Source organism: Solanum verrucosum, unplaced genomic scaffold (assembly GCF_900185275.1).
Source record: "Solanum verrucosum unplaced genomic scaffold, falcon-dt-bn FXZP01000155.1, whole genome shotgun sequence".
NCBI lineage: Eukaryota > Viridiplantae > Streptophyta > Magnoliopsida > Solanales > Solanaceae > Solanum > Solanum verrucosum.
This window is the reverse complement of record NW_026020372.1, coordinates 17,657-45,170: the sequence shown is the minus strand read 5'-3', so window position 1 is coordinate 45,170 and position 27,514 is coordinate 17,657. Positions and strand designations below refer to the sequence as shown.

At 43.6% G+C, this 27,514-nt stretch overlaps 3 pseudogenes; all 3 read right to left on the bottom strand.

Annotated features, from left to right (window-relative positions):
- Positions 1 to 5,770: 5,770 nt before the first annotated feature.
- On the bottom strand, positions 5,771 to 7,320 carry LOC125838437 (uncharacterized; annotated as a pseudogene).
- Positions 7,321 to 10,314: 2,994 nt separating this feature from the next.
- LOC125838447 (28S ribosomal RNA) lies at positions 10,315 to 13,338 on the bottom strand (annotated as a pseudogene).
- A 224-nt stretch (positions 13,339 to 13,562) lies between these two features.
- LOC125838446 (5.8S ribosomal RNA) lies at positions 13,563 to 13,720 on the bottom strand (annotated as a pseudogene).
- Between the last annotated feature and the right edge of the window lie 13,794 nt (positions 13,721 to 27,514).

Genomic DNA, 27,514 nt, shown 5'->3' with positions numbered 1-27,514 from the left:
ACTATGGTAACTATACTCGGGAAGGGAACTATGTCCATGATGGGAATTTTAATCGTGACAATAACTAAAACCGAAATTGGAAGGGCAACATAAATGAAAATAATGGACTTTATGTTCCACCTGGGAAAGAGATGTTGGATTAAGTATGAATTGCATTAAAGATATGATGCACAAGATGATGAAATTTTTTGATTCAATAGATAACAATGGGAAAGAAATGCGAAATGATTTATCTGACATTGGTCAAAAAGTTGAGTCTCATGTTGTATCGATTAAACAGATTGAGCTGCATTTGAGCCAGTTGTCCGCAAGTGTAAATTCGCGTCAGCCAGGAACACTCCCTAGCAATACCATCCAGAATCCAAAGGATGACGGTCATTGCATAGCAGTCATTACTAGAGGAGGAATGCAGACTATAGACCTTCCCATGCCGACTGGAGTGGAAAGTGGAAAAGAGCAAGTAGAGGACGAAATTGAGGTAGTTGAAGAGCCGAAAGATCTGACTGAGAAGGAGGCTGAGGTGACACAGAAGATCATCCATATACTAAGACCTCCACATCCCTTCCCACGAAGGTTGGTAAAGAAAATGGAAGAAGGAAAATATCATTGGTTTATAGCTATGTTGAGGCAGTTGTCCATAAATATTCCATTGATTGAGGAACTTGAGCAAATGCTGGGTTATGCACAATTCATGAAAGATTTGGCGACTAAGAAGAGGGCTGTCAATTTAGAAGATGATTACAAGTTGTAGCATTGTAGTGCTATTGCTACTAGATCGTTAGTGCAAAAAAAAAAGAGGATCCTGGATCATTTACTATTCCATGTACTATTGGTATGTTGCATTTCACCAAGGTTCTATGTGACTTGGGTGCCAGCATTAATCTAATGCTGACGTCTATATATAAAAAGTTGGGCTTGGGAGCCCCCAAACGGACTGCAATGCGGCTAATCATAGTTGACCGCAATGTGAAGAAACAAATTGCGGCGTTTTAAAATGTCCTTGTGAAAGTTGAGAGATTCATCTTCCCAACCGACTTTGTTATACTAGATTATGAATTTAATTTTGAGGTCCCTATCATTTTAGAGAGACCATTTCTTACTACTGGGCCTGTTTTGGCTAATATGGAAAAGGAGCAACTGAAGTTTCTCTTGAACAATGAAGAGGTCATTTTTAATATTTGCAGATCTATGAAGCATGCTAGTGATCTTAAGGTGGTGTTTGTAGTGAATCATACTGCTGAGGTAGTGCCGGAGGTGTCTATTAAGGAGAGACTTGGGGTTGAGGTGTTAGCGGCTGTGATCATGAATTTTGATGAGATGGTATTATTGAATATGATAAGCTAGTAGATGCACTTGATGAGGTAATTTTTTTTCGTCGTCAACCAAAGAAACTGGATCTTGATTTAAAGAATCGAGACTTTCTGCCAGCGAGACCATCTGCTGAGGAGCCTCCGAAGTTTGAGCTTAAGGCTCTTCCATCTCATTTGCGGTATGTTTTTTTGGGCCAAAATAGTAATTTGCCTATTATTATTGTTGCTGACTTGAATAAAGGGCAAGTCGAGGCATTGATATCTGTCTTGAAGCGATTCAAAAGGGCTATCAGATGGACTATTGCTGATATTATTGGTATCCCACCAGGTATCTGTTCTTACAAAATTCAACTTATGTTGGATAGCAAGCCAAGTATTGAGCACTAATGAAGATTGAATCCACCGATGCAAGAGGTTGTGAAGAAAGAGATCATTAAGTGGTTGAATGCTGGAGTTGTATATCCTATTACTGATAGTAGTTAGGTGTGTCCAGTGTAAGCTAGAAAATCATAGTTCTACCTTGGCAAGTAGGGCAACCCTAGTTGGTGTAGGAGTCACCGGGGGATCATGTTATAGCTCACATGGTTTTTATGTCGATTAAGGCTAGTTCCCATATTAATAATTAACTAAGGTTACTTCAAGAACTATCACATATGAGTTCAAATGTTTTAAAGATGATCTTAGCTTGCATTAACCATGATTTTATGACTTATGTTTTCTAACTCTCTTATATCATGTTTTAGCTTGGTCAATTGCATGTCATGAAATGAAATGTACATTTTTAGCATGATTTAAGTGTTTTATTCATAGCTATCATTTGGTACATTGTTTTGTACTAACACTTACTCTTGCCTACATTTCCCCAAATGTAGGGTCCGACAGTCAGGTTTCTCAGTTTCATGGCTAGTGGTTGATTGAGAGATTCCCGAGCTTCGGTGAGTCCTCATGATTCGAAGACAAATGCTCATTGTTTCACTTTCTTTCATGTATTTCACTTTTGGACATGATGTATGGGCTAGGACCAATTTCATTCTATTGTATTAGATGGCTATGATGAGACAAGTGTATTAGACTTCCGCTTTTCTTTTATAGAACTATTGGACTATTGTTTTACTCTTATTGTTCTATTTCTTATGTGATGAGAGCTAAGTGGCTTGTATGGAGTCCTTCGGGGTTCTATACGCTATGTTGCATCTAAGACCCCTAGGTCGTGACAAACTTGGTAATCAGAGCGCAAGGTTTAGAATGGTCCTAGGATGTCTCATAAGCCACGTCGAGTAGAGTCTTGTTCATGAGTGTGAAGCGCGCCACAATTATGAATGAGAGGCTACAAGATGTTTAGGAAACTCCACTTCTTTCATTACTCTGAAGTGGTGTGATAGAGTTTAACTCTATAAGGTCTCTCTCATAATCCTTATCTCATGCTCTACACAACATGACTACTTGAAGAACATGCAAGCTCCTAAAGTTCCAATTGACCCTTTGGCCGAGCAAGTGACTAATACGGAGTTTAGGGATGCTTTTCTAGTGTTGGATCAAGCCGTGACGGCCCAGATCAATAGGGATGTTTTGGTCTTCGTGAACCCTAGTGTGGTAGGACGACACATAGAGTGAGGACCTTCACTAGGAGAAATCCTCAAGAATGAAGGTCTAGAAAACTAAAAAGGTCAAGAACCGAGGCTCCTCAAAGGTTTAACAATGAGGGGGTGTCTAACCCTAAGCCTCAAGGAAGAAATAGTAGTGGGTCTCTATTACCCAATTGTGCTAAGTGTGGAACAAAGCATGGGGGCAAGTGTCTAGCGGGCTCCAATGTTTGTTTTGGTTGTGGTAAGATGGACCACAAGATAAGGAATTGTGCTTTGGTTTCTAGGAATGAAGGAGATAGTCGTCGTAGGGCTCAACCCTATCCTTCATCCGGTCTAAGTTGTTCGGTGTGAATGCTCCTAAGTAAAACCAATTTTATGTACTTCAGACTCGTGGTGAACAAAAGGGTTCTCTCGATGTGGTTACCAATATGTTGAAGGTTTTCCAACTTGATGTTTATTCTTTACTTGATCTCGGTGCTACCTTGTCTTTTGTGACGCCATATGTGGCTATGAGGTTTGATGTTCTTCCGGATGTGTTGTTAGAATCGTTTTCTGCCTCTACTCCTGTTGGTGATTCTATTGTGGCTAAGAGGCTCTATAGAAAGTGTCTCGTTTCCTTGTCCCATAGAGTTACTCTTGTTGACTTGGTAGAGCTTGATATGCTAGATTTTGATGTTATACTTGGTATGGATTGGCTGCACTCATGTTATGCTTCTATTGATAGTAGAACACGTGTAGTCAAGTTTCAGTTTCCGAATGAGCCTATCCTAGAGTGGAAGAGGGAAATTCTATGCTTAAGGGTCAGTTTGTCTCTTGTCTTAAAGCTAGAAAGATTATTTCTAAGGTTGCACTTACCATCTAGTTAGGGTGAGGGATGTAGATTCTGAAACCCCTAATCTTGAGTCAGTCCCCATTGTAAATGAGTTTTCGAAAGTGTTCCCACAAGATTTACCCGGTATTCCTTCTGGAAGGAAAATATACTTCAATAATGACCTTATCCTAGATACGCAACCTATTTTTATTCCTCCTTACTATACGGCTTTGACATAACTTAAGGAGTTGAAAGAACAATTGAAAGATTTGTTTGATAAGGGTTTCATTTGATCGAGTATCTCTCCATGGGGTGCTCCAATTTTGTTCGTTAGAAAGAAAGATAGTTCTCTTCGCATGTGTATTGACTATCGTCAGTTGAACAAGGTGACAATTAAGAATAAGTATCCTCTCCCAAGGATAGATGATTTATTTGACCAACTTCAAGGAGAAAGTTATTTCTCTAAGGTTGACCTTAGATTGGGTTACAACCAATTGAGGGTGAAAGAAGATGATATTCCGAAGACGGCTTTTCGAACTCGGTATGGTCATTATGAGTTTTTGGTAATGTCATTTGTGTTTACTAATGCCCCGATGACGTTTATGGATTTGATGAATATGGTGTTTAGATAATACCTTGACATGTTTATGTTTGTGTTCATTGATGATATATTGGTTTATTCAAGAAGTCAGGATGAGCATATTGATCATTTGAGGATTGTAGTGAAAATTCTTAAGGACCAACAACTCTTTGCGAATTTTAGGAAATGTAAGTTTTGTCTAAGATTCTTAGCTTTTCTTGGTCATATTATTTCAAGTAAGGGTATTGAGGTAGATCCTAAGAAGACAGATGTGGTCAGGAGTTGGCCTAGACCTCTAACTCCTTCGGAAATTAGAAGTTTCTTGGGTTTAGCCAGATACTATAGAAGATTTTTTGAGGGATTCTCTTCAATTGCCTCTCCTTTGACACAAAAGAAGGTCAAGTTCATATGGTCCGAAAAGTGTGAGAAGAGTTTTCAAGAGTTGAATGATAGACTTACTTTTGCTCCAGTGTTTACTTTATTGGAAGGGCCTGATGGTTTTGTGGTTTATTGTGATGACTCAAGAATTGGGTTAGGGTGTGTGCTTATGCAAAATGAGAAAGTTATTGCCTATGCATCAAGGCAACTTAAGATTCATATGAAGAATTATCCTATACATAACCTTGGCTTCCCCCCGCTCAAGCGTAGTTCACTATCTTTTGGGTCCCAGCAGATATGCTCACGCTCGAACCCTTCTCAGAAGATCAAGGTCGGTCTGTGGTGCACCCCTCAGGGGGATCCCACCAATCAGATTCCTTACGCCTTATGAATTTACTCGCCCGTTGACTCGGACACATGTCAGACTCTTTGGTTCGTGTTTTAAGATGGGTCGAATGGGGAGCGCACAGGCCAGCGTCTGGAGCACGCAGAAGTTGAAGCACACCAGAGGTGCGCTCTTCCTACCAAAATCAAGGAGACGACATTCCACAGGCATATCAAGAGCCCGGGCTTTGGCCGCCCCTCTAATCCACGCTGGTCCACGCTCTGAGTCAATCGGCGGACCAGCTCGTCACCGTTCCACATCCGACCGTGGTGCATCGTCAGCCTCCATCCGCTTCCCTCCCGACAATTTGAAGCACTCCTTGACTCTCTTTCAAATTCCTTTTAATATTTCCCTCGTGGTACTTGTTCGTTATCAGTCTCTCGCCCAGATTTAGCCTAGGATGAAATTCACCTCCCGATTTGGGTTGCATTCCCAAACAACCCGACTCGTAGATAGCGCCTCGTGGTGTGGCAGGGTCCAGGCACCACGGGGCTCTCACCCTCTCTGGAGTCCCCTTCCAGGGGACATGGGCCCGGTCCTCAGATGAGGATGCTTCTCCAGACTACATTTCGGATCTATCCCCATCACTTTGAAATTTAAAAGATTACCTAGGACTGTCGGCCAAGGCTATAAGCTCGTTGAATACATCCGTGTAGCACATGTTCGGCCGAGAACATCTTAAGGCATCACAGACCTATTATTGCCTCAAACTTTCGCAGCCTAAAAGGCCGTAGTCCCTCTAAGAAGCTGGCCGCGAAGGGATACCTCCGCATAGATAGTTAGTAGGCTGAGATCTCGTTCGTTAACAAAATTAACTAGACAAATCGCTCCACCAACTAAGAAGGGCCATGCACCACCACCCATAGAATCAAGAAATAACTCTCAGTTTGTCAATCCTTACTATGTTTGGACCTGGTAAGTTTCCCCGTGTTTAGTCAAATTAAGCCGCATGCTCCACTCCTGGTGGTGCCCTTCCATAAATTCCTTTAAGTTTCGGCCTTGCGATCATACTCCCCCTGAAACCAGGAAACTTTTATTTCTCATAAGGTGCCGGCGTAGTCCTAAAAGCAACATCCGCCAATCCCTGGTCGACATTATTTTTGGTTGAGACTAGGATGGTAAATGATCGTCTTCGAGCCCCCAACTTTCATTCTTGATTATTGAAAACACCTTGGCATATGCTTTCGCAGTTGTTCGTCTTTCAAAAATCTAAAAATTTCACCTCTAACTATGAAATACGAATGCCCTCAACTGTCCCTGTTAATCATTAATTCGATCTCGAAGGCCAACGTAATAGGACCAAAATCCTATAATTTTATCCCATGCTAATGTATACAGAGCGTAGGCTTGCTTTGAGCACTCTAATTTATTCAAAGTAAAAGCGCCGGAGGCACAACCCATCCAATTAAGGCCAGGAGCACATCGCCGACAGAAGGGACGAGACGACCAATGCACACCTAGGGAGGACCGGCTGGCCCATCCCAAAGTCCAACTACGAGCTTTTTAACTACAACAACTTAAATATATGCTATTAAAGCTGGAATTACCGCCGCTGCTAGCACTAGACTTTCCCTCCAATGGATCCTCGTTAAGGGATTTAGATTGTACTCATTCCAATTACCAAACTTGTAGAGCCCGGTACTGTTATTTATTGTCACTACCTTCCCGTGTAAGAATTGGGTAATTTACGCGCCTACGACCTTCCTTGGATGTGGTAGCCCTTTCTCAGGCTCTCTCTCTGGAATCAAACCCTAATTCTCCATCACCTGTCACCACTATGGTAGGCCACTATCCTACCATCCAAAGTTAATAAGGCAGAAATGTGAATGATGCATCACCGGTACGATGGCCGTGCAATCTGTCGAGTTATCACGAATCATCGCAATAATGGGCAGAGCCCGTGCCGACCTTTTATCTAATAAATGCATCCCTTCCACATGTCGTGGTTTGTTCCACGTATTAGCTCAAGAATTACTATGGTTATCCGAGTAGTAGATACCATCAAACAAACTATAACTGAGTGAATGAGCCATTTGTAGTTTCACAGTCTGAATTTGTTTATACTTACACATGCATGGCTTAATCTTTGAGACAAACATATGACTACTGGCAGGATCAACCAAGTAGCATTACTCAATGACCACACGTGCTACATGAGCCTGGCGCGCCCGTTCGGGCACGGGCGGGTCCAAGGTGAGCGCGACTGTCATTCGCAAGGAGCATTTGTTTTGGGTAGATAGGAGCCGATGAAGGCCCCATGCCCACTGCATCTATTGAATTCGATAATTCGAGCCTCCGATCGTAGACCACGCCATCGCACGATGAAGTAAGGAAGGCGTGGGATGCGAGAACAACTTTTGGGTTCACCCCGCACATGGAATGCGACGGGCAAAAAGGCGACTGATTGCACGTGAGTTATGCCTACACATAAGGTATGCAACACAGGAGACCGACATTCGACAAGACTAGATTGCGCTTGATCCGCCACCGAGATGGAATGCGGCTAAGGATGTCACTGCTTGAAGCAAGGATCCAACCTAACCACACAACTCGAATACCACTTATGCGCCATACGTGAATTTGTTCGTCGATGCGCGCCCAACAACCGCCCCGACGCTCGACATTAGATGTCGTCTGTCGACGCTGATGCCTTCATTGCAAGGCTAATCCAATTCCCGTCGTTGCACGCCTCCGTTGGGGGTGAGAATTTAATCACTGCAAGGGTGTTGGAGGCAGACTGAAGTTCTTTCACGAACACCGCCCTCATCGGCATATCGATAGTGTCTGGTCGTACATGGCCTTACGTGCCCTATGCGTGCAGCGCCTAGAGTTAGCCATAACATGAGCTCTAGAACTCACCACTCGTCCAAAATCACTGTCGTTTCCACACCAAACGAGTATAAACCGGTCGATTTAAATGCCCTAAGCGTCATACGGTCATCCCACAGACGTCGCCGACGTGTTTTTGTAGTCGCCCAACGGCGTAGCACACACAAGCCATGCATGCCATCAAGCGCCCACGCAGCACACCTACTAAGCCTACAGGACGCCCATGACGTATGCCTATCGTCACCTCAGTCTGCCTCCAACACCTCTAACCCCCTTATATAAGCTTAAAATTAAAAAAAACCATGTGACAGGAGTATACATCATTTTTCCAGAGAATCATAATGAACATGTACAACCCAAATATGCACACATTAGCTTCCACAAATGACTTTTATATATAAAAAAAATTAGTTTTGAGCAATTTTTTTTATTTTAAATTTTTCCAAAATTTTTTGAAAAATTGGTAACAAATTAATAAAAATAGGAAAAATATGAAAAAAAATATAAAATTAACACAAAAAATTCACTAATAAATATAGTAACCTCAAACCCAACAATTTTAAAAATTTAATTTTTTAAATGTGACGTAAAAAATAAGAAACCGTAAAAATAAATTATAAAAAGTTGAATAAAAGTTGGAAGATATGAAAATGCTCGAAAACACTTCTCAACTTGTGAAACTAATGATAGAGTACATATTTGTACAAATAAAAAATGTTTCAACATCGTACAAATCGTAAAAGTAAAGAAGTTTGGTACGAACCAACCACGTGAGGTGGAAACATTGAGAATATATGATGTAAAATAGATGAGTATGTTGTTATGTATGAAGGTTGTTTCACACTCTTTTCATTTTCGTATGGCATGGGCATCCGCATGTTATCGACTAGACCTCGACAATGTCATCGCGTGTGATGTCGCTCGTCTAACGAGTAAAAACCACACACGATGCGGGCAGACCACGTCCAACGTCGGCTGACTGATATGTGCAGTTCACGGGCGTTGCGGCCTGGCCACATCTGACGTTAGCAAACCGGTGAGTGCAGAACACGGACGATGCAGGCAGGCCACGTCCGACGTCGGCTGACCGATGTGTGCAGGACACAGACGATGCTGGCAGGCCACGTTCGACGTTGACTAATCGTTGTGTGCAGGCCTTGGACGATGGGGGAAGGCCACATTCGACGTCGGCTGATCGATTTAGAAAGGCCACGTCAGACGTCAGCAGATCGGTGTGTGCAGGACACAGTTTATTTTGGCAGGCCACGTGCGACTTGGGTTGATCGATGTGTGCAGGCCACGAAAGAAGCTGGTAGGCCACGGCCGACGTCGGTTGACCATTGTGTGCAGGATATGTATAATGCGGGTAGGCCACGTCCTTCGTCGGTTGGCCGATGTGAGTAGGCCTCGGACGATGCGGCCAGGCCACGTCCGACGTCGACTGGCCGATGTGCACAAGCCATGGCTGCTGCAGGCAGTCCACTACCTATGTCGATTGGTCGATGCACGCATGCCACGCCCTATCTCACATGGCTTATGCGCGCAGGTCAAGACCGATATGGGCAAGCTACGGCTTATGTTGCCTGGCCGATGCGCACATGCCACAGATGATGTGGGCAAGCCACGGCCTATGTCGCCTAGCCGATGCGCGCAGGCCATCACTGATGATGCCTGGCCGATGATCGCAAGCCACAGCCAATGTTGACCTGCCGATGCGTACAGGCCACGTCCGATATGTGTAGGCCTTGGCAGATGCTGCCTGCCGTTGGCCGACGTTGCTTGCCCGGTGCGCACATGCCACGTCCGATGCGTGCTGGTCCTGACTGATGCCGCCTGCCGTTGGACGACGTTTCTTGCCTGATGCGCACATGACACGTCTAATGCATGCAGGCCTTGGCTGATGCCGCCTGCCCTTGGCTGATGTCACTTGCCCGATGCACACATGCCACTTCGAATGCGTGCAGGCCTTGGCTAATGCTGCCTGCCGTTGCCCGACGTCGCTTTTCTGATGCACATTAGCTTTGGCTGATCTCTCCTAGCCCCGAACGTGGAATGCCCGTACAGCCTACATAGACCCATATGGCCCTTGACATCTTACTTGGATTTAGAATCACCCCAGACATCGCGAAATACCTCTTATAGAGACATTGTTATTAGTCCATTAACATGTCATTATGCATGAGAAATGAAACCAACGTCACGAAAAACTTCGCAATAAGTCATCGTTATTGAACAAGTGTTTGATCGGCATAGAACGTATAGTTCAACACATAGCAGCAAAGTAGTAAATTTCATGGACCATGTTATTCTCGGAACTTATATTTCAACAGTTAGTGGTTTTTTTCTTTCCAAGGATGCAAGCATAACGTGAACCTGTCATTTGAAATGTTAAAAATGATTGGATTTGAGGTTGGGGGAGAGGGAAGGTGGGAAGGTGGAATCGGAGTGACAAAGGATTGTATCTCAGTGGATCGTGGCAACAAGGCCACTCTTCCACTTACAATACCCCGTCACGTATTTATGTCTTCTGCTAAGGATTCTACCCACCGCTCAATGGAAATTGTACTTCAAGGTAGTCACCGCGACGCTTCTGTCGCGGTGACTTAGCCAACAAAATGTTCCCTTGGGGGCTAATGGCGCCTACTGCGGGTCGGCAAGCAGACGGCGGGCGAATGCGTCGCTTCTTGCCTGGATTCTGACTTAGAGGCGTTCATTCATAATCCAGCACACGGTAGCTTCGCGCCACTGGCTTTTCAACCAAGCGCGATGTCCAATTATGTGAATCAACGGTTCCTCTCTTACTAGGTTAAATTACTATTGCGACACTATCATCAGTAGGGTAAAACTAACCTGTGTCACGATGGTCTAAACCCAACTCACGTTCCTTATTGGTGGGTGAAGAATCCAACATTTGGTGAATTTTGCTTCACAATGATAGGAAGTGCCGACATGGAAGGATCATAAATAAACTTCACTATATAGCTTGGCTGCCACAAGCTAGTTATCATTGTGGTAACTTTTCTGACACCTCTAGCTTAGAATTACGAAGGTCTAATTGATCGTTAGGCCACGCTTTCACGGTTCATATTTGTATTGGAAATCAGAATCAAATGAGCTTTTATCCTTCTGATTAACACAATTTTTCTATTCTCATTGAGCTCATCTTAGGACACCTGTGTTATGTTTTAACAGATGTGCCGCCCCAGCTAAACTCCCCACCTGACAATGTTTTCCCCACGGATCGGCCCGCGAAGCGAGCCTTGGGTCCAAAAATAAGGGTAGTCCCCCACTTCTGATTCACGGAATAGTAAAATAATGTTAAAAGTAGTGGTATTTCACTTTCGCCTTTCGAATCCCACTTATACTATACCTATCAAGTCATTTCACAAAGTCGGACTAGACTCAAGCTCAATAGGGTCTTCTTTCCCCGCTGATTCTGCCAAGCCTGTTCCCTTGGCTGTGGTTTCACTTTATATTAGACAGGGACAGTGGGAATCTTATTAATACATTCATACGCTTCACTAATTAGATGAAGAGGCATTTGGCTACCTTAAGAGAGACTTATTTACTCCGGCCGTTTACCTCCGCATGGTTGAATTTCTTCACTTTGACATTCAGAGCACTGGACAAAAATCACATTGCGTAAACATCCGTTGGGACCATCGCAATGCTTTGTTTTAATTAAATAGTCAAATTCCCCTTGTCCGTACTAGTTCTGAGTTGGCAATTTGACTCCCGGGGAAGGCCCCCAAAGGAACTGTTCCCAGTCCGTCCCCCGGCCGGCACACGGCGACCCATTATTTCTGTGGGTTCAGCTCATGCAGTTCATGGACAGCCAGTGGGTTCGGTACTAGGACCCCCATGCCAAACCCTCAGAGCCAATTCTTTTCACGAAGTTACGGATCCATTTTGCCGACTTTCCTTGCTTACATTGTTCCATCAACCAGAGGTTGTTCACCTTGGAGACCTGATGCAGTTATGAGGACGATCGAGCGTGGACGACATTAGGTCCTCTGGATTTTCAAGGGTCGTCGGGAGTGCACTAGACACCACGTGATGTGTGGTGCTCTTCCATCCACTGAACCCTAACTCCGGCAAATCGATTCCATGGTGGGCATGCTGTTAAATAGAAAAGACAACTCTTCCTGAGGCTCCCACCGACGTTTGCCGACTTTCTAACGTTGTCGTCAACTGTCATGTTCCGATTAAGGAATTTTAACCCGCTTCCCTTTCGGAGTACGCGTGAAATGTGCTATCTATTAGGGTTCCCCTGACCCATAGGATCAACTAACCCATGTGCTAGTGCCGTTCACATTGAACCTATCCCCTTTTCGGCCTTCAAAGTCCTCATTTGAATATTTGCTACTACCACCAAGATCTACATGACGGCTGCTCCGCACATGGTCATGCCCAAGGTTTTGTAGCGACCGCCATTCCCTCCAACTCATTGGGGTCTGGCACTTGCCCCGACGGCTAAGTGTAGGTCGCACGCTTAAGTGCCCATGCATTTTCGGGGCTAGTTTACTCTGCAGGTGAGTTGGTACACACTCCTTAGCAGATTTTGACTTCCATGACCACCTTTCTACTGTCTTAATCGACCAACACCCTTTGTTGGATCTTGGTTAGAGTGCAGTTTGGAACCATAAGCCGGGTTTCGGTTCATCCCTCATCGCCAGTATAGCTTACCAAAAATGGCCCACTTGGAGCTCTTGATTCTGTGGTGCAGCTCAACGAAGCAGTCACGTCGTCCTTCTGATTTAATGTTTTAAAATAGGTCAGGGTGTTGCCCCATGAAGCCTCTAATCATTGGCTTTACCCGATAGAACTCGTACCTGAGCTCTAGTTATTCTGTGAGAAACTTCGAACGAAACTAGCTACTAGACGGTTCAATTAGTCTTTCGCCCCTATACCCAAGTCAGATGAACGATTTGCACGTCAGTATCACAACGGGCCTCCACTAGAGTATGCTTTGGCTTCACCCCGCTCAGGCATAGTTCACCATCTTTCGGGTCCCAGCAAGTATGCTCACACTCGAACCCTTCTCAGAAGATCAAGGTCGGTCGGCGGTGCACCCCTCAGGAGGATCCCACCAATCAGATTCCTCGTGGTACTTGTTCATTATCGGTTTCTCACCCGTATTTAGCCAAGGACGAAATTCACCGCCCGATTTGGGTTGCATTCCCAAACAACCCAACTCGTAGACAGCGCCTCGTCGTGTGGCAGGGTCCAGGGACAACGGGGTTGTCACCCCCTCTGACGCCCCCTTCCAAGGGACATGGGCCCGATCCTTCGCTGAGGACGCTTCTCCAGAATACAATTCGGACAATGGAGCCACCCGATTCTAAGGTTAGGTTGTTCCCGATTAGCTCCCCATTACTAAGGGAATCCTTGTAAGTTTCTTTTCTTCCGCTTATTGATATGCTTAAACTCAGCGGGTAATCTCGCCTGACCCGGGGTCGCGGTTAGAGGGTTTTAGTCGGCGATTGGAGGGTCTGGGAATCAGGACACACGATAGGTTGTAGTCGCGACAAAAAGAGAGAGTTGAGTTTCAACCACCACTTGCCGTGAAGTCCGTCGACGTGGACTCGCATTTAGGCCAGCCGCGCGCTCGAGGAGCACAGGAGGCCAACTTTCGCCATGTGTTATGCCTTGCAGCATGTGGGGGGAGGGGTGACCCGATGTTTGACGCCTAGGCAAAAGTGCCCTTGGCCTATGGCTTCGGGTGCAACATGCATTCTAAGAATCAATGGTTCACGGGATTCTGCAATTATTAACACCAAGTATCGCATTTCGCTGCGTTCTTTATTAATACAAGAGCTGAGATATTCGTTGTCGAGAGTTGTTTGTGTTTAAAGAGCAACACACGTCCCCGCATACGCTACGCGATGGGGCACAATGGCAGGACTGTCAATTTTATTATTCCTTGGCACTTTCTGCGCCGGGTTGCATTGGTCCCCCGAACGAGCGTGAAAGTGCGCACGCGGGGGACGATAGGGAGACAGATGGCGAGCGCCCGCCCTCAAGTACTTAAAACGTGCTCGTCGGTCATTCTGCTTTGTAGGTTTTGACAATGATCCTTTCGCAGGTTCAACTACGGAAACCTTGTTACGACTTCTCCTTCCTTTAAATGATAAGGTTCAATAGATTACTCGCAATATTGCGGGCAGCGAACCGCCCATGTCGCCGCAATCCAAACATTTCACCCAATCATTCAATCGGTAGGAGCGACGGGCGGTGTGTACAAAGGGCATGGACATAGTCAACGCGAGCTGATGACTCGAGCTTCATAGGTATTCCTCGTTGAAGACCAACAATTGCAATGATCTATCCCCATCACTATGAAATTTCAAAGATTACCCAGGCCTGTCGGCCAAGGCTATAAGCTCGTTTAATACATCTGTGTAGCACGTGTCCGGCCGAGAACATCTAAGGGCATCACAAACCTGTTATTGCCTTAAACTTCCGCAGCCTAAAAGGCTTTAGTCCCTCTAAGAAGTTGGCCGCGAAGGGATACGTCCACATAGATAGTTATTAGGCTGAGGTCTCGTTCGTTAACAGAATTAACTAGTCAAATCGCTCCACCAATTACGAAGGGCCATGCACCACCACCCATAGAATGAAGAAAGAGCTCTTAGTTTGTCAATCCTTACTATGTATGGACCTGGTAAGTTTCCCCATGTTTAGTCAAATTAAGCCGCAGGCTCCACTCCTGGTGGTGCCTTTACGTCAATTCCTTTAAGTTTCAGCCTTGCGATAATACTCCCCCAGAAACCAGAAAACTTTGATTTCTCATAAGGTGCCGGCGGAGTCCTAAAAGCATCATCCGCCGATCCCTGGTCGGCATCATTTTTGGTTGAGACTAGGACGGTATATGATCGTCTTTGAGCCCCCAACTTTCCTTCTTGATTAATTAAAACATCCTTGGCAAATGCTTTCGCAGTTGTTCGTCTTTCATAAATCTAAAAATTTCACCTCTGACTATGAAATAGGAATGCCCCCGATGGTCCCTGTTAATCATTAATTCGATCCCGAAGGCAAATGTAATAGGATCGAAATCCTATAATTTTATCCCATGCTAATGAATACAAGCGTAGGCTTGCTTTGAGCACTCTAATTTGTTCAAAGTAAAAGCGTCGGAGGTACAACCCAACCAATTAAGGCCAGGAGCGCATCGTCGACAGAAGGGACGAGACAACCGGTGCACACCTAGGACGGACCGACCGGCCCATCCCAAAGTCCAACTACGAGCCTTTTAACTACAACAACTTAAATATACTCTATTGGAGCTGGACTTACCGCGACTGCTAGCACTTGACTTGCCCTCCAATGGATCCTCGTTAAGGGATTTAGATTGTACTCATTCCAATTACCAAACTCGTAGAGCCCGGTACTGTTATTTATCATCACTACCTCCCCGTGTCAGAATTGGGTAATTTGCGCACCTACGACCTTCCTTGGATGTGGTAGCCGTTTCTCAGGCTCCCTCTCAGAAATCGAACCCTAATTCTCCATCACCTGTCACTACCATGGTAGGCCACTATCCTACCATCGAAAGTTAATAGGGCAGAAATTTGAATGATGCGTCGCCGTCACGATGGTCGTGCGATCTGTCGAGTTATAATGAATCATCGCGACAATGGGTAGATCCTGCGTCGACCTTTTATCTAATAAATGCATCCCTTCCACATGTCGTGGTTTTTTGCACGTATTAGCTCTAGAATTACTATGGTTATCCGAGTAGTAGATACCATCAAACAAACTATAACTGATTGAATGAGCCATTCGTTGTTTCACAATATGAATTTGTTTATACTTACATATGCATGGCTTAATCTTTGAGACAAGCATATGACTACTAGCAGGATCAACCAAGTAGCATTCCTCAATGACCACACTTGCCGCATGAGCCTGGCGCGCCCGTTCGGGCACGGTCGGGTCCAAGGCGAGCATGACCGTCATTCGCAAGGAGCATTTATTTTGCGGAGATAGGAGACGGTGAAGGCCTCATGCCCACTGCATCTATCTAATCTGAGAATTCGAGCTGCCACTCGCAGACCATGCCATTGCACGATGAAGTAACGAAAGCATGGGATACGAGAGTGACTTTTAGGTTGACCCCACACTTGGAATGCGAGGGGCAAAAAGGCAATCGATTGCACATGAGTAATGCCTACATATAAGGTAGCAACACAGGAGACCGACATGCAACAAGCCTAGATTGCGTTTGATCCGCCACGAGATGGAATGCGGCTTAGGTTGTCACTGATTGAAGCAAGGATCCAACCTAACCACACAACTCGAATACCAATTATGCGCCGTACGTGAATTTCTTCGTCGATGAACGCCCAACAACCGCCCCGATGCCCGACATTAAATATCATGTATCGACGCTGATGCCTTCGTTGTAAGGCTAATCCAATCCCCGTCGTTGCGCGCCTCCGTCGGGAGTGAGAATTTAATCACTGCAAAGGTGTTGGAGGCAGACTGAAGTTCTTATACGAACACCGCCCTCACCGGCCTATCGATACTGCCTGGCCGTACATGGCCTTACGTGCCCCATGCGTGTAGCCCCTAGAGTTAGCCGTAACAGTAGCTTTAGAACTCCCCACTCGCCCGAAATCACTATCGTTTCCACACCAAATGTGTATAAACCGGTCGATATAAATGCCCTAAGCGGCATACAGTCGCCCCACACACGTCGCCGACGTGTTTTTGTAGGCGCCCAACGGCATAGCACACACAAGCCATGCATGCCATCAAGTGCCCACGCAACACGCCTACTAAGCCCACATGATGCCCATGACGTACACCTACTGTCACGTCAGTCTGCCTCCAACACCTCTACCCCCATTATATATGCTTAAAATAAAAAAAACCATGTGATAGGAGTAGACATCGTTTTTCCAGAAAATCATAATGAACATGTACAACCCAAATATGCACACATTAGCTTCCACAAATGACTTTTATATATGTAAAAAATTAGTTTTAAACAATTTCTTTTATTTTTCTATTTTTACCAAAAAAATCTAAAAAATTAGTAATAAATCAATAAAAATAGGAAAAATATCAAAAAAATATAAAATTAACACCGAAAATTCACTAATAAATATAGTAATCTCAAATCCAACAATTTTATAAATTTTAATTTTTAAAATGTGACCTAAAAAATAAGAAACCGTAAAAATAAATTATAAAAAAATGAATAAAAGTTGGAAGATATGAAAATGATCGAAAACACTTCTCAACATGTGAAACTAATGATAGAGTACATATTTGTACAAATGAAAGATGTATGAACATCGTACGAATCGTAAAAGTAAAGAAGTTTGGTACGAACAAACCATGTGAGGCGGAAAAGTTGAGAACATATGATGGAAAATAGATGAGTATGTTATTATGTATGAAGGGCGTTTCACACTCTTTTGATTTTTGTACGGCATGGGCATACGCATGTTGTCGACTAGACTTTGACAATGTCATCGCGTTCAATGTTACTCGTCTAACGAGTGCAAACCACAAATGATGTTGGCTGGCCACGTCCAATGTCGGCTGACCGATGTGTGCACGCCACGGGTGCTACGGCCAGGTCACGTCTGACGTTGGCAAATCGGTGTGTGCAGGACACGGACGACGCTGGCAGGCCACGTCCGATGTCGGCAGACTAATGTGTGCAGGCCACAGACGATGCTGGCAGGCCACGTCCGATGTAGGTTGATCATTGTGTGTTGTCCACGGACAATGGGGGAAGGCCACATCCGACGTCAGCTGATTGATATAAGCAGGCCACGTTCGACGTTGGCAGACCGGTGTGTGTAGGACACGATTGATTTTGGCAGGCCACGTGCGACGTCTACTGACCGATGTGTGCAGGCCATGGACAATGCTGGTAGGCCACGGCCGACGTCAGTTGACCATTGTGTGCAGGCCACGGATGATGCGGGTAGGCCAAACTAAGCCTTCAACACATTGCAAACAACCCCCAAAACAATCCTCTAAAAGCAGTCCCTTGTGACCTACGGATGGCCATTTACGGCCAGTAAGTTGAGTGACGACCCGTAGGTCAAGGTCGTGGTTCCGTACTTAGATTTTTTTAGGAGCCTGAAACATTTAGAGTTGCATACCCAAACCATGGAAGCAATCCACGTTCAGTAACTCCACCTACGGTCCGTAGGTGGAGGGGGCGTAGGTGCTGCCAATTTTGGTAGTTTTTAATTAAGTTGAGGGTTAGTGTTTTGGTTAGTTAATTAAGTAGGGGTTAAGGGAGGTAGGTTTGGAGGTTAATTAATGACCTATATAAACTTATAGGACCCTAAACTAATTCATTAATTCACCACAAGTCAAGACCCCAAATCAAAATCCCAATTCCCATTCCCTTCCAAATTCTTCTGTCCAAGAATACCATTGAAGAAACCAACCTAGGGGCTTGAATATGGAGGATTTATCTTAGTATTTTCGTGGGTTTATACACCTAAGGTATGGTGGTTTTCATCCATGGGTAGCTATCACCCATGGAGCCCTCTCAAAAGCTTTCGATTCAAATTCTAGAAATCTTCAAAAGCTAGGGTTTCAACTCAATCCCATGGATTCCTTTCAAAGTTTTTCTAAAAGATTTATTTACATTTTTTATGGATTATATTACTGATTTAAGATGATTTTAACTTCAAATATAAAGAATCCATGAGTTTTCCCCCAACCCTAGCTATGGCTTTTCTCTACGCAAAGAATGTCGTCAGAAGTTGATTCAATTGATTGAATTAGAGTTGTTTATAATGTAATTACATGATCTAAGTATAATTATACTTGTATTATTTATTAACCTATGAATCTAAGATGAAATTGACATGATCTAGGTTATCTCATAAAGAGGCAAATTGAGGGGGTTAGAAGTGATCTTCTAGGATTGATGATCTTCATGTTTAATTGCCTTGGATTAGATCACCTAGACATGAATTGATCATGATGAATCTTGTATACCTATACTAACTTGATTATGATCATATTGGTTATATTGTTGGTTTATGATGTTCTTCTACCTAAAGTTCCAAATCTAAGAGGATAGACTTGATCTTAACTCTTGGCTTTGAAGGAAAATCTATGAAGGTATGGTATGATTAAGTTATATTATATGATTTGTTGACCCACTTGTAGTGGAGTAGTTTACTTATCATATATCTCTTGTATGAATGGATTGATCCACTTATGGTGGAGGTGCTTACTTGTCAATATGAATTGTAGTGTTGACATAAGGTCCCTCTTCCCTACAACCCTATATATGACTAATTATGATACGTTATGAATATGAATGATATGTTATGATCATGGTAGTGTTGGTATGTTGAATTGTATGTAGTGCTATTGTGGAAGGACCCTACCCACATATCCCTCTATATGCGTATATGATTCTCTACATGCTATGAATGACCTACTTGAATGATGAATGTATCCATGTCTATGGAATTAATGTTAGATATGTGATTTATATGGTCTAAGATCCTTAAATGTAATATATGTGAATTATGCATGAGTTGGATATTATGTACATGTTGTGACCCCCTTGAGAAAGGGAGGTGTGTATGATGTTAATGTTGTTGCTGTTGTGCCATTATGAGGACAATCATGCACACACTCACACTTCATGCATAAACATGAATATGATGTGTCTATGGTGTCAATTGAAAGGCTAATTCTCATATGCACCTTTACATACTATTATGCATGAAATGTACATGACCATGAAGATATGACTATGTATGATATGATATGATTATGTACGATATGACATGACTGCACATGATAGGTTAAGATTATGGTAGTAATGTTGTGTTGTATGAAAGGTTATTCTCATTAACACACTATAAACATAATGTGAAAGGTTTACTCACATGTTAATGATTCTAATGTTGAAAGGACATTCTCACCCTAATGAATCTTGTGCTATTATGATGTATGTTGGTTTGAGTGCCTAGTGCATTCTTGTATAAACCTAACTTAAGAAAAAACTTAATATGACTCATAAAAGGCATTATGCTTAGCACCGAGTGGATATGAATATGAGTTGGGTTCCTTCACGTTAGTAGTTGGGTTCACATTACGGTGTCTCATGAGATGGAAACTTGCACGTTAGTAGTATAATGTTTCTAGTAGCAATCTCCATATCCCATAACTACATGCCCCCGTACGTATTGGCAAGTGGATCCACATAGAAGCTATTATGTATGTACTACCTTAGGCAAGTAGGACCTCTCTTTTCGGTGTGGGAGTAGAACACCGGATTCCATGTAGCTCACATGGTCTATGTCGGTTAAGGCTATTATCCCTAAATGATATGAATACGAGCTAAGATAAGAACATGGAATCTAATCATGACTTCTTAAGAAGTACTACTTAGTATGAGGGATGGCATGGGACTTCACCCATACATTGCACAAGTGGACCTTAAGAAGGGTTATGGTTAGGTCCTCTTATGTAATGAAGACTTATGAATTATGTATGTGTGATATGAATGAATGTGAAGGTTGACCTTACTTATTACAAGTTATGATTATGAATGTCTCCTTACTTGTGTATGTTGGCTCTGAATGAATCAAAAGGAAGATATGTATGTTGTTAGTGATCTAAATGTGATACTTAGCATTTGGTAGGGTTATGGGATCTTACCTTTGCATTGCCCTAGTATGACTTTGGGTTGCTTATATGTTAGTATGAACTTATGTTAAGTATGATCATGGTGGCCTAGAAGTGATACTTAGTATAGGTAGGAGTATGGACCCTATCTATGCATTGCACAAGTAGAGCTTAGGATTACTTATGTTGTTGTTCTATTATGATGTTATGATCTTGATGTGTGACTATGCATGTGTATTATGTCTTGTAATAGATGGTATGTGCATTATGACTATGTTTGGAGACTAAACATATGGTAATGTGGTTATCGTGTGCTTTGATGAACTATATGTCAGTTGTTTATGACTTATGTTCTCCAACTCTTTTAAGAATGATGTTCAGAAGTGCAAAGCATGGTTCCAACTAAAATGTCCCATTTCTAGCATGTTTTAAATGGTTTTATGCATAGCTACCATACTTAGTACATTCTTGTGCTAACCCATATTTCTATGTTTTCTACAAATGTAGGGGGTTGGCTTATAGAGATGCTACCATTGGTTCAAGCTTGGAATAGGTGATCCTCCAAGCTAGTTGATGAGTCCTGAAGTTCGGGTACGAACATCTTATGTAGCAGTTTTCTTAGTAGTTTCTTTTAGTAGTTTTATTATAGAACTATTGTTAGGGATGTATCCCTATATGTCTAAGTATTTAATTATACTAGATGGCCAATGAGACAGTGTGTAGACTTATTTCTATTTTTATAAAAATGACTTCGATTGTTGAAGAAAAAGTTTTAATTTTTTGTATTTTATGCAATGATGTATGTTAAGGGCTTGTATGAGACCCCTTTGGGGTCAAGTACGTCGTGTTATGTGTAGGGGCTAGCCCGGGTCATGACAGTGTAGGACACGGACGATACTGGCAGGCCACATCCGACATCGGCTGACCGATATGTGCAAGCCACGGACGAAGTTGGCTGGCCACGTCTGACGTTGGTTGACCTTTGTGTGCAGGCCATGGACGATGCGGGCAGGACACATCTGACGTCGGCTAACTGATGTGTGCAGGCCATGGGCGATAGGTCTAGGCTACATTCAATGTTGGTAGACTAGTGTGTGTAGGTCACGAATGATGCAGGCCACGGACGATGCTAGCAGGCCACGTTTGACATCAATTGACCGTTATGTGTAGGCCACGGATGATGCAAGCAGGCCACGTTCAGCGTCAATTGATCGATGTGCACAGGCCACCACCGATACGGGCAGTCTACGACCTATATCGATTGGCCGATACGCGAAAGCCACGCCCTATCCCACCTAACTTATACGCGGAGGCCACTACCTATGTGGGCAGGCAACGGCCTATGTCGTCTGGCTGATACACGTAGGCCACAACCGATGTGGGCATGGCACGACCAACCGTTGGCCGACCTCTCTTGTCCGATGCACGCAGGCCTTGGCTGATGCCGCCTGACCCCGGATGTGGAATGCCCATGTTGCCTATATAGACCCATATGGCCTTTGACATCTTACTTGGCTTTAGAATTGCCCCCGACATCCCAAAAAACCTCTTATAGCGACATCGTTATTAGTCTCTTAACATGTCATTAGGCATGAGAAATGAATCTAATGTCACAAAAAACCTCACAATGGGGCATCTTTATTGATCAAGTGTTTGATCGGCATAGAACGTATAGTTCAACACTTAGCGGCAAACTAGTAAATTTCACGCACTATGTTATTCTCCGTACTTATATTTCAACACTTAGAGGTTTTTTTCCTTCCAAGGATGCAAGCAATACATAAACTTCATATTTGAAAAGTTAGAAATGATTGGATTTGAGGTTGGGGAAAAGGGTAGGTGGGGGGGGGGATGATTCTGAGCGACAAAGGGCTGAATCTCAATGAATCGTGGCAGCAAGACCACTCTGCCACTCATAATACCCCATCGTGTATTCAAGTCATCTGCAGAGGATTCTACCCGTCGCTCGATGGAAACTGTACTTTAAGGCTGGCACTGTGATGCTTCCGTCGCGGTGACTTAGCCAATGACACGTGTCCTTGGGGGCCAAAGACCTCTACTGTGGGTCGGCAAGTGGACGGCGGGCGCATACATTGCTTCTAGCCCGGATTTTGACTTAGAGGCGTTCAGTCATAATCCAGCACATGGTAGCTTCGCGCTACTAGCTTTTCAACCTAGAGCGATGACCAATTGTGTGAATCAACGGTTCCTCTCGTACTAGGTTGAATTATTGTTGCGACACTGTCATCAGTAGGGTAAAACTAACCTATCTCACGACGGTCTAAACTTCACTCACGTTCCCTATTGGTCGGAGAACAATCCAACACTTTGTGAATTCTGCTTCACAATGATAGGAAGAGCCGACATCGAAGGATCAAAAAGCTACGTCGCTATGAACGCTTGGCTGCCACAAGGCAGCTATCCCTGTGGTAACTTTTCTGACACCTCTAGCTTGGAATTTTGAAGGTCTAAAGGATCGTTAGGCCACGCTTTCATGGTTCGTATTCGTACTAGAAATCAGAATCAAATGATCTTTTACCCTTATGTTCCACACGAGATTTCAGTTCTCATTGAGCTCATCTTAGGATACTTGCGTTATCTTTTAACATATGTGCCACCACAACCAAACTCGCTTCTGCTCGAATGGGTTCGCGAAGCGAGCCTTGGGTCCAAAAAAAGGGGCAGTGACCCGCTTACTATTCACAAAATAAGTAAAATAATTTTAAAAGTAGTGGTATTTCACATTCGCCTTTCGATTCCCATTTATACTACACCTATCAAGTCATTTCACAAAGTCGGACTAGAGTCAAGCTCAACAGGGTCTTCTTTCCCCGCTGATTCTACTAAGGCCATTCCCTTTGTTGTGGTTTTGCTGGAGAGTAGACAGGGACAGTAGGAATCTCGTTAATCCATTCATGCGCGTCACTAATTAGATGATGAGGCATTTGGCTACCTTAAAGAGTCATAGTTACTCCCGCCGTTTACCCGCGTTTGGTTGAATTTCTTCACATTGACACTCAGAGAATTGGGCAGAAATTACATTGCTTAAACATCCGTCCGGACCATCACAATGCTTTGTTTTAAATAAACAGTCGGATTCCCCTTGTCTGTACATATTCTGAGTTGGTTGTTCAACTCTCGGGGAAGGCCCCATTCCCACTGCGTCTACCGAATTTGAGAATTCGAGCCACCTCTCACGGACCACGCCATCGCACGACGAAGCGAGGAAGGCATGGGACGCGAGAGCAGATTTTGGGTTCACTCCGCACATGGAATGGGAGGGGCGAAAAGGTGACCGATTGCACCTGAGTAATGCCTACGCATTAGGTAAGCAACACAGGAGATCGACATCCAACAAGCCTAGATTTCACTTGATCCGCCACCGAGATGGAATGCGGGTTAGGATGTCGTTGCTCGAAGCAAGGATCCAATCTTACCACACAAGCCAAATACCACTCATGCGCCGTATGTGAATTGCTTCATCGATGCACTCCCAACACCTGGCCCGATGCCCGACATTAGATATCATGCGCTGACGCTGATGCCTTCATTGCAACGCCAATGCAATCCCCGTCGTAGCGCCCCTTCGTTGGGGGTGAGAATTTAATCACTGCAAAGGTGTTGGAGACAGACTGAAGTTTTTGTAAGGACACCATCCTCGCTGGCCTACCGATAGTGTCTGGCCGTACATGGCCTTACATGCCCCATGTGTGCAACGCCTAGATTTAGTCGTAATAGGAGCTCTAGAACTCGCCATTCACCCGAAAGCACTGTCGTTTCCACACCAAACGTATATAGACTGGTAGGGATAAATGCCCTAAGCAGCACATGGTCACCCCACAGATGTCGTCGGCGTGTTTTTGTGTTTAAAGAGCAGCACACATCCCCCTCCCCCACACGCTCCGCGAATGGGGCTCAAGGGGAGGACTGTCAATTTTAGTATTCCTTGGCGCTTTCCGCACCGGGGTTCGTTGGTCGCCCGAACGAGCTCGCAAGCACGCACGCCGGGGACGGGAGGAAGGCGCACAACGAGCGTGCATCACCCCCAAGTATTTAAAACATGTTCGCGGGTCGTTCTGCTTTGCAAGTTTTGACAATGATCCTTCCACAGGTTCACCTACGAAAAACTATTTACGACTTCTCCTTCCTCTAAATAATAAGGTTCAATGGACTTCTCGCAATGTCGTGGGGAGCAAACCTCCCACGTCGCCGCAATCAGAACATTTCACGAATCATTCAATCGGTAGGAGTGACGGGCGATGTGTACAAAGGGCATGGACGTATCAACGCGAGCTGATGACTTGCACTTACTAGGAATTCCTCGTTGAAGACCAACAATTGCAATGATCTATCCCCATCACAATGAAATTTCAAAGATTACCCGGGCCTGTCGGCCAAGGTTATAAGCTCGTTAATACATTAGTGTAGCACGTGTGCGGCCCAGAACATCTAAAGGCATCACAGACCTGCTATTGCCTCAAACTTCCACACCCTAAAAAGTCGTAGCCCCTCTAATAGGCTGGCCTCAAAGGGAGACCTCTGCATAGCTAGTTAGTAGGCTGAGGTCTCATTCGTTAATAGAATTAACCAGATAAATCGCTCCACCAAATCAGAACCGCCATGCACCACCACCCATAGAATCAAGAAAGAGCTCTCGGTCTGTTAATCCTTACTATGTCTGGACATGGTAAGTTCCCCTTTGTTGAGTCAAATTAAGCCGCAGGCTCCACTCCTGGTGGTGCCTTTGTCACGACCCAGGGGTACCCCCTAGGCGTAACACGGCATACTCGCCCTCGAAGGGGTCTCATACAAGCCCTTAGCATAATCATAGACATAAGAACATAGGAAAATAGTGTGGAATTTAAAACTTTTCTTTACAATCGAAGACTTTTATAAAATGAGATAGAGTCTATAACACAATGTCTCAAACCATCTATAACACTTGAATAAAACTCTTGAATACAATCTTAGGGACAAGACCCTTACAAAAATGTCTAAAGCATAAAAGAAAGACATAAAGGACATATGGTCAAGCCCTCGAATACTATGAGGACTCACCAATCTTCTTCTTCTTGATCTACTATAGTCCTAGCCACGAGGATGGAATCCAATATCTCCAAACCCTACACTTATAGAAAATGTAGAAATATGGGGTTAACAGAAAAAGTACCAAGTATGGAAGCCATGCACAAAAATCCTTAAAACATGCATAAAAGAGACATTTTATTTGAAACCATGTTATATGCCACTTTTAAACATCATCTTTGAAATAGTTGGAGAATGTAGCTCATAAGACAAATCATGCATAATTCATCATAGCATAAAGTATATCATCTGTAACACCCCATATTTTATGTGTACAAGTCCTACACATATGGAACTTGATTTAGCTTGGTGGTATAAGTAATGAACTTGATTTCCTAGATGAATGGTGACAATAAAGAAGCTATAAGGGTAACTCCCGTACATTGCAATATTGCACGATCGAGTGAACATCAAATTTTAGAAGTATTTAAATTATGGATTGAAGGGCTATCTGTAAGTCAAAAAGTTAAGGTGATCAAGTGTATATAAGTTTTGAGTCAAACTAAGGAGATTACGCTCGGAAAACGATTAAAGAATTGAGGTGCTTGTTGGACTTTATAAAGCTAGCAGGTGTCACTTACTTTCTTAGCTCAAATGGGCTAGGTAGATGGGAAAGATTAGTTCATGCATTAGTGGGCTCACTTGAGGCCCAAATTAAATAAAAAGGAAAAGGGAATGGAGATGAGGCCTCACACCAATCTGTCCAAGTCCAACTACTTGAGCCCAATAGACTAAGGCCCAAATTAAGGGTATAATTCTGACCCATGGCTTAATATTAGAAAGGGGAAAGATTGCAGCCCAAGATGAGTACATAAAGGGCCCATTTTGTGTATATATAATTCCAAGCAGATGCATCACCTACTTGGACCAATTTGACAAATAAGTGGCTGATATTAAAACTTAAGAGGTGGGGAAAAGTAAGACCTTTATAATCCCCAAGTTGCTGGCCATTTCCTCACTTTTAAGAATAGATAAAAATCAGATTTCTCTCTAGCATTCTCCTCTCTCTTTCAAAGCATAGCAGCAGCCACAAGTTTCCTAGGGTTCTTGGATAAACCCAAGCCCTTGCAAGGTAAGATAAGTGGAATTACTAATGGATTTAGCCTAATTCTCTCATGGAATGCTATATAAACATGTTAATTAGTTAAGAACAAGTAGAGGACTGAATCTATCAAAAGTTTAATTGCTCACTTTCCTTTGTTATTGAGAGGCTTTTCTCTTTTTCTTTGGCCTATGTGAAGGGAAGCTCAAGTTATTGAAGAGTTAAAATTAAAAGAAAAACGAGTTATAAGAATTAAGGTAAAGTGACTGCCCTATCTTTGTATTCCTTAAACATGAATCTAAGTATTATATTTTAAGTGTATTGTTGATAAGAACTCGTGGGATGATGATGGGAAACTATGGTTTCACGTCCTTTATTGTATGTTGGATTGTTAGGACTGTTTTTGGGACATGTTGATGTATAAACATATTGGGGACAGCTTGGTTGATATCTGGAAGGATGTAAATTGCTGATATTGAAATATAGTTGTGTAGTGTACAAATGCAATAAAAGTAGGCGGGGATTGAAAGAACAACCTTAGTTTGGTAATTACGGGTTTGCTGCCCGAGCATTATTGTTGAGTGAGATTGGATTGCCTAAGCATGTTTAGTAACTACTAATACTAGTTTATCACCTACTCTATTGTAGATAAGTATTTGAAAAGAAAGGAAGGTACTTCAAGGTAACTACAAGGTGGTACAACAAGGTATGTAAGGCTTTTCGATTTCCTACTAATTGGCATGAAATCTAGACTCGTCCTCAACACATAGAGGCAACCTACCAGCTCCAACACGACTTATGACCTTGTTCTCACTCTTTAACATGTCTGCATGTTCCAATGCATGTTCATTGTCAAATCTGTACATATACATTGAATACCC